The sequence below is a fragment of the Mobula hypostoma genome, chromosome 10, assembly GCF_963921235.1.
Source record: "Mobula hypostoma chromosome 10, sMobHyp1.1, whole genome shotgun sequence".
Taxonomy (NCBI): domain Eukaryota; kingdom Metazoa; phylum Chordata; class Chondrichthyes; order Myliobatiformes; family Myliobatidae; genus Mobula; species Mobula hypostoma.
The window spans coordinates 89685614-89699441 of NC_086106.1; the positions used below are offsets into that span (position 1 = coordinate 89685614).

General features: G+C 40.8%; 1 protein-coding gene across 6 annotated transcripts in view; it reads right to left on the minus strand.

Moving 5' to 3' along the window:
* The window catches only part of dlg3 (discs, large homolog 3 (Drosophila)), a 404637-nt gene that overhangs the window by 74928 nt on the left and 315881 nt on the right, over positions 1-13828 (minus strand). Inside the window, exon 1 of one of the 6 annotated variants that reach the window (XM_063060835.1) lies at positions 2596-3113. The exons of the other annotated variants lie outside the window; for them this stretch is intronic. The gene's annotated coding sequence lies outside the window, so the exon portion shown is untranslated. Of the gene's footprint in view, positions 1-2595; positions 3114-13828 lie in introns of those variants that run through there. 6 annotated transcript variants of the gene reach the window in all.

Here is a 13828-nt window from a genome sequence, read left to right on the forward strand (position 1 = left end):
ACAACAAGCTGTTCTAAAAAGCCATCTTGCAGACATTCTACAAATTCTCTCTTGAGATCCAGTGCTGACCTGATTTTCCCAATCCACTCACATGTTAAACCCCCCCCCCAATTATCATAATACTGCCCTTCTGACAAGCCTTTTCTATTTCCTGCTATAATTTGTAGTCCACATCACTGCAGCTGTTTGGAGGCCTGTATATAACTGCTATCAGGGTCCTTTTACCCCTGCGATTTCTTAGCTCAACCCATAAAGATTCTGCACTTTCCGATCCTATATCACCTCTTTCTAATGATTTAATATCATTTCTTACCAACAAAGCCAGGCCACCCCCTCTGCCTACCTTCCTATCCTTCCGATACACCGTGTATCCTTGGATGTTCAGCTCCCAGAGCCATGTATCCTTTAGCCACGTCTCAGTGATGGCCACAATATCATACCTGCCAATCTGTAGCTGTACGACAAGATCATCCACTTTATTCCTTATGCTGCCTGCATTTAAGTATAACATCTTAAGACCAGTATTTGGTACTTTTCACTTTGATTTCACTGCAACTCATCTCAATGGCTACAAATTTGCCCCATCACCTGCCTGTCTTTTCTGACATCTTTACAGCTCACTATCTTAGATTTATTTCTGTTTTCCCCTTCCTCCACTCTATCATTCCAGTTCCCATCCCATGGGAGGGTCTCAGACATTCTTTCACTTTTCTATTAAAATTACAAAAATTGAATGGTATAACCTGCATATTATTTCCAGGCTATTGAAATGGTGCTAAACTAGCTTGATAACGTCACTGATGATGGACTCCAATGATGCCCTTCATCTGCTTCTTGACAATAACATGTCAAAAGATCAAGTCCATGTGTGAGACGAATGGGGCTTTTTGAACAGCTTTCTTTAGGATTTTCAAATTCTGGTATAATTCTCCCCAAGTAAGATAACTCACTGACGAAGGCAGGGATAACACTGCATTGCATCTAGAGCTGAATCTAGGAGAGTCCAGTTACAAAGACTACTATGCATGTTTGCTTACTAGGGCATAAAACAAATTGATCGCCCGACTTGATTTTACTAAGAATTTTCATCCTTCATCTTAAAACAATATTCCAAAGACACATAAAAATATCGCGTTGCACAACAGCACTCCCTCCTTTGTGAAATAAATTTGAAGTTTTCATTGAAAATAAAAACATCCTGTTTAGTTCATAAAGAAAAGAGCTCTGTTGTATGGAGTTGCTGATGAAAGGCCTTGGTCCAAAAAGTTCATTGTTCAGTTCCCTTCTCAGAATCTGCCTCACCTGCTGAGCTCATCAAGCACTTTGTGAGAGCCACTGTATAAACGCACCATCCCAAGTACAGTCTTAAATGTAGCCACTTCCAAAAGTGTTATCATAACCAAGATCATACAATGTCCCAGAGCTTGACAGTCCTACAGTACAGCATCTTATAACAAATTACCCATCAACTTTCCTCATCACCTTCTAGCTTGAACTCCTTCCCTTCCCTCTACCTTCTTCCAGCCCTCAAGAAAGGACTTAGCCCAAACCATCCGCTCCTTATTTCTCTCCATAGATGCTGCCTGGCCTGCTGAGTTCCTCCAGCATTTTGTGCATGTCGCTCTGGTTTTCCAGCATTTGCAGAATCTCCTGTTTATAACAAACCGTGTGCCTTAACTCTCAGTCTCTGCTGCAGAACTAAAGCTAAAATAACAGTGCAGCTGGATAAATGACAGCTTCAATAACTGTGGACAAGAGTGATAAATCTCATATCGAACATTCACTGAACTATAATCACAGTATTAACAATCACGACTGATAACATTAATACTAAGAGAATGGCAGTAAACAAATTCGCAGCCAATGATCTACCTCTTCAATGATTAGAAACAGAATAGAGGACATCTCCAGATACTGACTAAACAGCTGCGTATTTCCAGCATTTTCCAGTTTGATTTTATTTTTAAACTTCTCCAGTATTTTTACCGTGCACTACCTCTTCAGTGACACACACACACACACCACATAACCTTCGTTTTCCATCCCTCGCTTGCACACGTGTTTAGAGAGTTTCCTTTCTTTTGGCTGCGGTCGTGATTTCGTTTTTGTTTGCATCTGAGCGCAAGGCAGAACGCTCAGGTAATTCTCCCAATCCTCAGGTAAATTGCGGACAGTTAGCGTTCTGGAAACTCAGCAGAACCCCAAAAGGACTAGCTCTTTCTCTCTCGGCACTTACAACAGACTGGCATCCAGTATCTGCCCCAAAACAACTGCCTGGAAAAGTTCATTCGAAATCGCATGAAGTTGCAGTAAAATGTGAGGCACGAACAGAGTCAAACAGTACGGTATATTATTTTTCAAATCTGGAGTCTTTGTAGCGATTTTGGTTAATGACACATCTCTAATGCTTTCAGGGCTACGCCGAGCTTTCCGCACCGCCGAAACCTCCTTAGCACATCTCGTGGTCAATCCCTTTCAGGAGGTAAATCCCTAAAACAAAGGCCCCAGCAGCTGCTGCAGAATTAAACATTTCTAAAAAGGATCCTCAGCCTCCGTATCACACCTCCCCCACAGGATCAGTGAGAAAATACCCACCTCTTCAAGTGTCAGCTGTGGTTACTGGGGAACTGTCTGCAAGTTTGAATTGCACTGGTACAGCAGCATGGGATGATGAAGAGACTCCCACATCCACGCACACATCAGCCCAGATTGGGCTCCCACTTTCTGCGATCACTTCCTCTTCCCTCCCCCTCCAGGCCGCCAGCGGCTGGAATTTGAGCTGCTCAGGGAAGGATAAAAGCTGGCTGTTCGCGACTTTGTACTGGCTCGGCTTTGACCTGCCCTCTATAAGCTTGCAGTGACGCAAACACCGCTCAGAGATTTCGTCCGATGCAGACAAAGTCCAGTTGAAGGTTGTGCAACCCCCCCGCTTGGAGGCAGGGGCGCAGCCGAATCACCGGCGTCCACACCAGGGTAATCCCTGTGCAAGTAAAGCAGTTCCACAAAGTGGTGATAGATGGCCGAAACTCTTCCCAGAGTACAGGTTAGGTGAACAAGGCGACGCCACACAAATCAATCATTAACTTTCTTGCTCGGTGGGGTTCCAACTGGTTTATGAAAATCAAAGAGTAAAACACAACCTGGCTCGACACAGCCAGCCAATAGGATCTGTGCCATGTGATTTATTAGCATAAAGAGCCCCTCCCATATCAGCACGCCGCCTATTACTAACAATTCGTAGCGGAGCATTGATTTTTGCTTTTAAAATATTCCGTAGTTCCTTTTAACAACCGCAACTCTACTTATGTACCTCACAGAGCCCTGTGTGTTTACAGATAAAATACAAGCACATAAGAATATGGGAATTAAGAGCAAGCGCCGGCCACCTGGCCCTTCCACTCTCTTCTGCTAATCATCAGGATCAAGGCTAATCTTCTACCTCACCTGGGAAAATAAAAAAAAATGGAGGATGCTTGAAATCTAAAATTTTAAAAAAGTAGATTCTGGAAATTCTCAGCAAGCCAAGCAGAATCTGAACGAATGTTTCAGGCCGATAACTTTATAAACACTGTTTTATGCACCAAAGTAAATTGTATGCGTGTTGATATTGGTTTATTATTGTCACATGTACTGAGATACAGTGAAAAGCTTGTCTTGCATTCTTTTTATACAGATCAAATCATTCCAAATACATTGTGTTAGAATAAGGGTAAAACAATAATACAGAATAAATTGTAAGAACTACCAAAAGAATGCAGTAGAGGTAAACAATAAAGTACAAGATCTTAAAGATCGTGAGGCCAACTGTCCAACTAGTCCATTTTTCAAGAGTTCTGTCCAAGAGTCTGATAACAATGGAATAGAAGCTGTCCTTGTGCCTGGTGATATGTGCTTTCAATTTTTTTGTATCTTCTGCCTGATGCGAGAGAAAATGTCTGGGGTGGGTGTGGTCTTTGATTATTGTTGGCTGCTTTACTGAGGTTGCGAGAAGTATAGACAGACTCCACAGAGAGGAGGCTGCTTCCTGTGATTTGTCGAGCTGTGTCATTATGCATCCAGACAGATTGCTTTCTATGGTGCATCAATAAAAATTGGTAAGAGACTATGGGGTCATGCCAAATCCTTTTAGACTCCAGAAGAAGTGGAGGCGTTGGTGAGCTTCCTTAGTTGTGACATCAACTTGGTTGGACTAGGAACAAGCTATTAGTGATGTTCACACCTAGGAACTCAAAGGTCTCAACCTTGTTGATCCTTTCCAGCAATGTGTTATTATTCTACCTCAGCTCTATTTTCCTGGACTTTCCATATACTCCTTTATTCCCTTTCAAAGTTTCAATGAGTCCTTCTCTCATTCTTCTAAACTCTGAAGAATATAGGTCCAGCCTTGTCAATCTTTCTTGAGATAGCATACTTGCCATCTCAAGGACTAGTCTTCACAGAACTCCCTCTATGGCGAGTAGAACCTTCTTTAGATAGCAAAACAGCACTCAGTACTTATCAGTACTTAAGGAGCAAAGTGTGTACAGTGCAGTGATATCTTCATTCTTGTAACCTAGTCATCGTGCCCTCCCACAATAAGAGTCTTCCCAACTGTCTGCTGCAACCATATATTTGCTTTCAGTAGGATATTTTCTTAGAATGATGTTTAGTTCCCTTTGAAATTTGATTTTCTCAAAACACCATTTAAAAAAAAATTTGCCCTGTTACCCACCAGCTTTCCCCATCTGGTCCCAGTTTCATAAACACAAGAGATCTGCAGATGCTGTAAATCGTGAGCAACACATACAAAATCCTGGAGGAGCACAGCACGTTGGGCAGCATCGGATCCTGATGAAGGGTCTCAGCCCAAAACGTCGACTGTTTACTTCCCTCTGTAGATGCTGCCTAACCTGTTGAGTTCCTCCATAATTTTGTGTGTGTGTTGGTTCTGACTTCATCTGCACTTCACCTTTCCCCTGTGTGATCATTCGTTACTTACCAGATTTCAGGACTTTGTGATCCTGTTTATCACCCTATAAAGCTCCCTCCACCTTCACCTTACCCAACTCCCTCCTGATTCCAGCTTCCTCCTTTCTACCGTCTGCTTCCTTCAGGTCTCCTCCCACCATGACCTGGCTTGATATGCCCACCACTCTTCAACACCTACCCACCAACCTCTGGTCTTTCTCACCACTCCTCCTTCACTATTTCTACCAGCTGTCTCAATCCTGATGCAGGGTTTTGACCTAAAACATGGACAAATTCCTTTCCCCCAGAAGATACTGTTTGACCCATTAAGTTCCTCCAGCAGATTGCATGTTATTCACCCAGGTAGATAGTCTCCCCTTTTTCAACATTATATTCTATGTACCATATCTTCAATCATTCTGAGCATGCCGAGAAGCCCATTTACATACTTGTTCCTGCTCACTATCAAATCTAATTTTGTAGCATCAGCAAACTTAGAGATGTAACATTTGGTCCTTCAGGAAAATCATTGGTATAGATTGTGAATAGCTAGAAGCCAAGCACTAATCCTACTGTAACTCATTTGCCAACCTGAGAAAGATCCATTTATTACCACTCTTCAAATTTTTTTTATTGGTCTCAATCCCGTATCAGTATATAACCTCCAATTCCACATTAACTAACTTTGTTGACAAATTTCTTTGTAGGACCTTATAGAAAGGCCATAAGGTATGGGTATAGGAGCAGAATTAGGCCATTTGGCCCATCAAATCTTCTCCACTATTCAATTATGGTTGAGTTTTTTCAGCCCCATTCTCCTGCCTTCTCCCTGTAACAGCCTATCAAAAACCTATCAATCTCTACTTAAAGGCACCCAATACTGTGGCCTCCACAGCCCTCTGTGGTAACGAATTTCACCCTTCTAAAGAGCTAAAACTACCATATCTGCTGGTTCCATTTAATGTAATTAACTACTCACATCCTCAACAAATTCCAGCAGATGAATCAACCCTTTTCCTTTTCATTATTTTTTGCTGACTCTGTTCAATCCAACTTTTCCTGTTCAGGTGTTCTGCCATTACATGCTGTATTATCAACTCCAGCATGCTGACACTAGCCTAACAGGATAGCAGTTCTGTTTCCTCTCCCCGTCCTTTCTTGAATGTTGGGGTATGATTTGCTACCATTCACTTGCAGGAACCATTCCGGCATCCAAAGCATTTTAAAAGATGCTATCTAAGGCATTCACCAACTTGATGCCAACTCTTCAAAATTCTGTTATGTAGTTCATCAGGTTCTTTGAATTTATTAACTTCATCAATCTCTTTAGTGCTTTTATTTTTAACAATTCCCCAACCTTGCTAGACCCTTGACTCGTGGTATTTTTGGTAGATATCCATTCCCAGGTTTAACTGAAATCTTCTCTTTTGCAGGCAGTGTGCTTACGAATCACTGAAATAAGATTTGGGTTAGTTTGTTAAAATCCAAGTTAATCAAGGTCTGTTGCACTACAGCCATATTCAATCTGGATTTAAGTTCATATGGTCTGAGAAAAGAACTTTTTGCAGGGTCTGACATCTTTTTACTACGGAATCAGGCCAGTGCACATTAATTTGGAGGTATACTGTCATTTTGTATTGCTGCAAATATTTATAAGTGGGAATAAAGTTACTCAAAGTATTCAACTACAGCTAGTGGCTGGCAGAAAAGTAATTAAGCTATGCTTTTTGAATGTCGGAGTAGGTTTGAAGGACAAAAAGGCTTGCTCGTGCTTCTATTTTGTGTATTCTTAAAGAAAATGGCACAGAATTACAAAATGGATGATTTTATCATTGGCTGTTTGCCTCGATCTGTGGGGCAATTAAATTCACCTGCAGATGTCCAGTGTTATCCCTGTAAGATAAAAGACCAGAAAGACAATTTCTGAGGAGATTATCTCCTAAAATTAATGTGTCCTTCTTGTTACTCCTCTGGTTTGATGAGAATGACTGGAAGATCCAGGAACAAATTAATCATGTGTATAATACATTTAAAATCAGAAATTATACTATTCCTGAAGAGAAAATGAACAGTTACAGACACCTGAAGGCTGAGGTCCAAAAAAAAACCCCGCTAAAAATAAGATGGTTGGAAATTTCTACAGATGTACAGTGGAGAGCATTCTGACTGGTTGCATCACAGCCTGGTGTGGAGCTTACAATGCACAGGATCACAAGAGTCTGCAGAAGCTCGTTAATTCAGCCAATTCCCCCACTGGAATAACCCCCCCCCCCGCCTTTGAAGATATCTTAAATAGGTGGTGCCTCAGGAAGGCAGCATCCTTTATTAAAGACCTGCACCACTTAGGACATGGCCTCTTCATGTTACTACTGTTGGGGAGGAGACACAGGAGCCCTGACAACCCACACTCAATATTTCAGGAACAGCTTCTTCCCCTCTGCTATCACAATACTGTTTAGTCCGTGAACCAATGAACTGTCCTTAGTTATTCATCTTCTGCACTAGTTATTTATTTTGTAATTTATAGTATTTTATACGTTTTGCACTGTACGGCTGCCAAATGACAACAAATTTCATGACAAATGTCAATGATAATAAACCCGATTCTGATCCTTCCAGGTAACCCACTGATAACGTGACATGCAGTCATTGTTCAGCTTTGGCAAGGTTGTCTCATGACCTAAACATCCAGATTCTGCTTAAGAGACAAGAAAGGAGGTAAACTTATCAGGACAGAGAGGCAGTCAGCACCTGATGGAAGAAAAGAAAGACTTCCTCAACTACGACTCTGCTCGACTACAGAGATTAGTCACTTGTATAAATCTACAAAAAAAATGTTTCAAAAATGATTTTAAAATGAAATTGAAAATGCATGACAAAAATATATTTGCTGGACTATGGGGAGAACACAGAGGAATCAATCTGATTGAATTGCTCTACAAGGAATGTGTAGACTTGATGGGCTGAATGGCATCATTCTATATCATAATAACAGTAGGATGTTTGCTGACAGAATGTTTAATTCTAGGGCCTATAACACAGACCTGGTGTGGTGGGACCAGAACCAGGTGCCGTGTGATCACATGGGACAAGAGAATGACATCATACCATAATACCTATTTAAATAAACATCCAGCTCACTGACACTCAGTTTAAGACATGCTGGGACCATCGTAGAGTTAAGAGGTTGATCATTAACACTGACAGTCCTCAAAGGGCTATTTACAAAATGTGGAAAATTAACAAGCATGATTACAGTATAGGTACCCAAATGCTTCCTGTTTGCACAGTTTCAAACTACTATCTTACAGCGTATGAAGACTGGCAGCCCTGCATGTGATTCAGAGTACAAGAGCATCTCGTAGCTCCCTTTAGCCTGCTCACCAATATCACACAGCTAGCACGACAGAGAAGTGTTTACTATATAACTAAAAATAAACTGGTGAGGAGGATCAAGTGGAGGCAGGGATAGAAGAATAATTACCTGCATCTAGATTGTCACATGTTCCATCCATGACTAATCTAAAATCTATACTGTTAAATTCCTCAGATCATTACATGTCATCTTCAAAGGCAATTCCCACAACCAGATGGATAGACTCAAGCAAGGAATCATCTGTATTTCTGTGAACATGAATCCTCTCCCCAAAAATCTGTTAAAGAGTATTGGTATAGATTTATTACTGACACATGTAGCAAGGCACAGTGAAAAGCTTGTCTTTCATACTGTCAATAAAGATCAAATCATTTACTCAATGCATTGAGCTGGGAAAAGGTAAAATAAAACAATTCAAAATAAAAAGTGTAAAAGCTACCTGGAAAGAGCAGTGCAGGTAAACGATAAAGTGCAAGATGAAAATTGAAGCTGATAGATGCTGGCAATAAGCGTTATGGAACCATGGAGGATGTAGGTTAGGTTTTCCACGATATAGCTGAGTGGCAGAAATAACTGCGAGAGGGTGAGTAGTCTACTCCTGTTTTTTAATGTTTCCCTGACAAATGTATTTCTTTTAGGTTAATTTTTCTTCCCAGTTATGTTTGCCTCGTTTGTTTTTGTGCTAATAAATATTTGTGTCTATAACACCCAAATTTGCACGAGCATTTTTCTTCATAACACTGGCCCAAAATTTGTTTCATGAAGAGCTCTCTCCCGTACAGCAAGCTTTCTGGTGCTTAAAATGGATAATAAGGTCAGTGATTTGTGCCATGGCCAACATAGCCTATTGAGAGAATACCATAGCCAGGGGGACTACCGAAGCATGATATGAATTGAATCAACATTTACCTCATCTGCCTTTGTTCCATGTCTCCAACGTGGTATCAGTATTAAAGAAGGTAGACAGACTAGCTCATGTAGTTGCATACTAGTGAGGAAAGACAAAGAGCTGACATTAAAGTTAACTCTTCAGCTTAATTCCACTCTCAGTATTTCAGTGATTTGGATTTGGGACTCGAAGGTGTGATGGTCAGATTTATATATCTGCCAATAGAAGGCAAAAAATCTTAAGTAAAAACAGAAGTTGCAAGAGAGTATGGGTAAGAAGGTGGTGACATTAAATGAAACAGCAAAGAAGACTTCACTTGATTGCTCATGCCTATCTAATTAGTTGCACTTCTTTGTTGTTTTCCCTGTGATTTCTCCTAGTACTTATCAATTCCCTTCTGAAAGCTATTATTGAATCTCCTCTCACCACTTGTTGCAGTAATTCATTCTAGTTCACAAATCCCTCAGTAAGATAACTGTTTCCTCAATGAAAATCAAGAAGTCTGCAGGTGCTGGAAATACCCAACAGGCCAGGCAGCATCTGTGGAGTAGATGTTATTCAGGTCAATGGACCTTCATCAGAACTGTTTCTTCATGTTGCCTGTTCCTATTTTCTAAGGACCTTAAAATTGTACTCTCTGGTTAGTTTTCAGTCACAGGAAGCAGTTTATTTAGAACATAGAACATAGAATAGTACAGCACAGTACAGTACAGGCCCTTCGGCCCACAATGTTGTGCCGACCCTCAAACCCCGCCTCCCATATAAGCCCCCAACTTAAATTTCTCCATATACCTGTCTAGTAGTCTCTTAAACTTCACTAGAGTATCTGCCTCCACCACTGACTCAGGCAGTGCATTCCACGCACCAACCACTCGTTAGTAAAAAACCTTCCTCCAATATCCCCCTTGAACTTCCCACCCCTCACCTTAAAGCCATGTCCTCTGAACATTTGATGTACCCTGAACAAAAAGAAGCATGGGTCATGTGGTAGCATAGTGCAGACGGCACAGCAGCATAGCGGTCAACGCACTGCGTTACACAGGCAGCTGTTAAGATTCAGGTTTGCTTCCCGTCACTGTCCGCAAGGAGTTTATACATTCTCCCTGTGACCACATGGGTTTCCTCCAAGTGCCCCAGTTTCCTCCCACATTCCGAAGGTGTATGGCCTGGAGTTAGTGAATTGTGGGCATGCTTATGTTGGTGCCATAAGTGTGACAATATTTGCGGACTGCCCAGCACAATCCTCACTGATTTGACGCAAACTGTATGTTTCAGTATATATGTGACAAATAAAACTAATCTTTTATCTTTATCTCTGTCAAACTTCTCCACTCCAGTAAGAGGAAATCCAGTTTCTGGACAGAACTGGCACCTCTCACATCGGTAGGCTTCTAGTAAATTTCATGCAGCACTCCAAAGCGCTGGCAGCTTAAAGCGAACTAGCAGAGAGAGTACTGGTACTTAAAAAAAGACTGAACATCATTTTCCTACTTTTGTACTTCACGACTATTAATAAAGCCAAGATTTCCATAAGCTTTTTAAACAGCCTTTTCAGTGAGTTTTCTATCTTCAGTATGGATACCACAGATCTCTTCTGTTCCTTTAATGATTTATATCAAAGTACCAGCATTAAAGAGATTGATGTAATATATTCTGGAAAATGAACAGCTGCAGAGATGCTCTTGAAAGGCTGGGAGACATGGGATTTTGAACACCTCCATCCTCTTTCACAAGACATTAAAAGTAGCAGCATGTGGATTTAAAAAAAGTGAAATTTTATGATAAGACATTTAGAAATATTTATTAATAAAGATGTAATGATGAATCTATGCAAAATTTTAAGATGACCACAGCTGGTGTGTGTGTTGCTTTTATCTCCACATCGGGATATATAGTTTGAGATGAAAATACAGCACAAATTCGCTGGTTGCTTCCAGATATGAGGGAATACAAATTATAAAGAAAGATTTTTTAAATTGAGGTTACAGGAAATAAGTGGTGGTTTAATCTGCTTAAAACGGAGAGTCCATAAATACAGGCTAAGCTTGATCAAGATGAAAAAGTACATCTTACTTTATTTGTTCTTGTCATGTGGTCACCACTGGCTAGCCTTCATAATTAGCTCTTGAACTGATCATTTATTTGCTGACTTCAGAGATTAGTTCAACGTCAACTGCATTGATGGATCCAGACTCACATGTTAGCCAAACTGGGCATACATGGAAGATTTCCTTCCCTTAACTGATATCAGTGGTCTTATAACAGCCCAGGAGTTACCCTTTTTATTCCAAAGGCATTTAATTATTTAGATTTCAGTTGTAATGGAAGGATTTGAACAAATTTTATATCTAAAATTCAAGAATTAGTGCCAGCACAAATTAAGATAGAAAGCAGGAGAGGAAACAGTTTTTGAAATAGAATGTTGAGATATTTAGAAGCTCTGCCAGAGCTTGTATTCAAAACAGAGAACATAGCAAGATTTAAGGATGTTAGCAAAGTATTTAAAGAAAAGGAAAATTAGAAAAATTGAAACAGAGCAAAAACATTGGATTAGGAAAGATGCTTATGCACTCGCCCCCCGACACTCCTACTCCTCTGACGACCAGCAAATCCTGTCCCAGCCACCCACCACACCCACAGCACATGGCAAATTCATTCTCTAACACTCCTACTCTTCTCTGACAACCAGCAAAATCCATCCCAACCACCCACCAGACCCATACTACAGCCCCACTGCACTCGGCAAATTTGGCCCCTGCCACTCCAAAGGAAAACAGTGTTAGTAGATGAACTGCAAGACCCATTTCTTACCCATTCCAATGTAATTTTACCATAACAAATTAAAATAAAATTTCATGATAAATGGAACCATGTGCTTTATATAAGGTTTTGAGAATTCAATGTCCAGATTCTGCAAAGGACTTTCAGAAATGGCAAAGCCAGCCCTCAAGTCCTCACATTATGAAAGCTGTGTTATAGTTACATATGTTGATAAATATATAGATTATTTAAAAATCCTGTTTAGAATCCTGTTCAAAACACCCCCCCCCCCATCTCCACCATACAGCCCCCTGTCCCCTCATCCCTTCTCTATTACCTGGTGAATAGTCCATCCAACACAAGACCATAAGACATAGGAGCAGAATTAGACCATTTGGCCCTTTGAGTCTGCTCCACCATTTCATCATGGCTGACCCGTTTTCCCTCTCAGCCCCAATCTCCTGCTTTCTCCCTGTATACCCTCATGCCCTGACCTATCAAGAATCTATCAACCTCTGCCTTAAATATGCATACAGACTTGGCCTCTTCACCTGTCTGTGGCAAAGAATTCCACTGATTCACCAATCTCTGGCTAAATAAATTCCTCCTCATCTCTGTTCTAGAAGGGCGCCCCTCTATTCTGAGGCTATCTCACAATAGGAAACATCTTCTCCACATCCACTCTATCCAGGCCTTTCGCTGTTCTAATGGTTTCAATGAGGTCATCCCTCATTCTTCTGAATTCCAGTGAATTCAGGCCCAATGCCATCAAATACTCTTCATATAACAAGCTGTTCAAACCTGAAATAATTTTTGTGAACCTCCTTTAAGATCTCACCAGTTTCAGCACATCCTTTCTAAGAGGCAAAAAACTGCTCACAAAACTCCAAGTGAGGCCTCACTAGTGCTTTATAAAGTCTCAACATTACATCTTTGCTTTTATATTCCAGCCCTCTTGAAATGAAAGTGAAAATTGCATTTGCCTTCCTCACCACAGACTCAACCTTCAAATTACCTTCAGGGAATCCTGGACAAGTCCCAAGGGACTCCCAAGTCCACTTGTACCTCAGTTTTTTTGTATTTTCTTTTCATTTAGAAAATAGTCAACCCTTTTGTTTCTTCTGCCAAAGTGCATGACCATACACTTCCTAACAACATATTTATTTCTTTTCCCATTCTCCTAATCTGTCAAACTCCTTCTGCAGCTACTCTACTTCTTCAAAACTACCTGCCCCCAACCTATCTTTGTATCATCTGCAAATTTTGCAACAAAGCTATCAATTCCATCATCCAAATAATTAACATATAACGTAAAAAGAATCAGTCCTGACACAGTCACCTGTGGAACACCACTAGTCACCGGCAGCCAACCAGAAAAAGCTCCCTTTATTCCCACTCTTTGCCTCCTGCTAACCAGCCACAGCTTTTTCCATGTCAGAATCTTTCCTGTAATACCATGAGCTTGTAGTTTGTTAGGCAGCTGCACGTGAGACACCTCGTCAAAGGCCTTCTGAAAATCCAAATACACAAAACAACTGATTCTCCTTTGTCTATGCTGCTTGTTATTTCTTCAAAGAATTCCAACAAATTTGTCAGGCAAGATTTTCCCCTCGAGGAAACCACGCTGGCTGCGGCCTATTTTATCATATGTCTTCAAGTACTCCGAAACCACATCCTTAATAAATCAACTCCAACCGCTAACTGGCCTATGGTCTTCTTCTGCTGTCTCCATTCTTGAAGAGTAGAGTGACATTTGCAATTTTCCAGACTTCTGGAACCATTCCGGAATCCAGTGATTCTTGAAAGATCATTACTAATGCCTCCACAGTCTCTTCAGCCATCTCTTTCAGAATCCT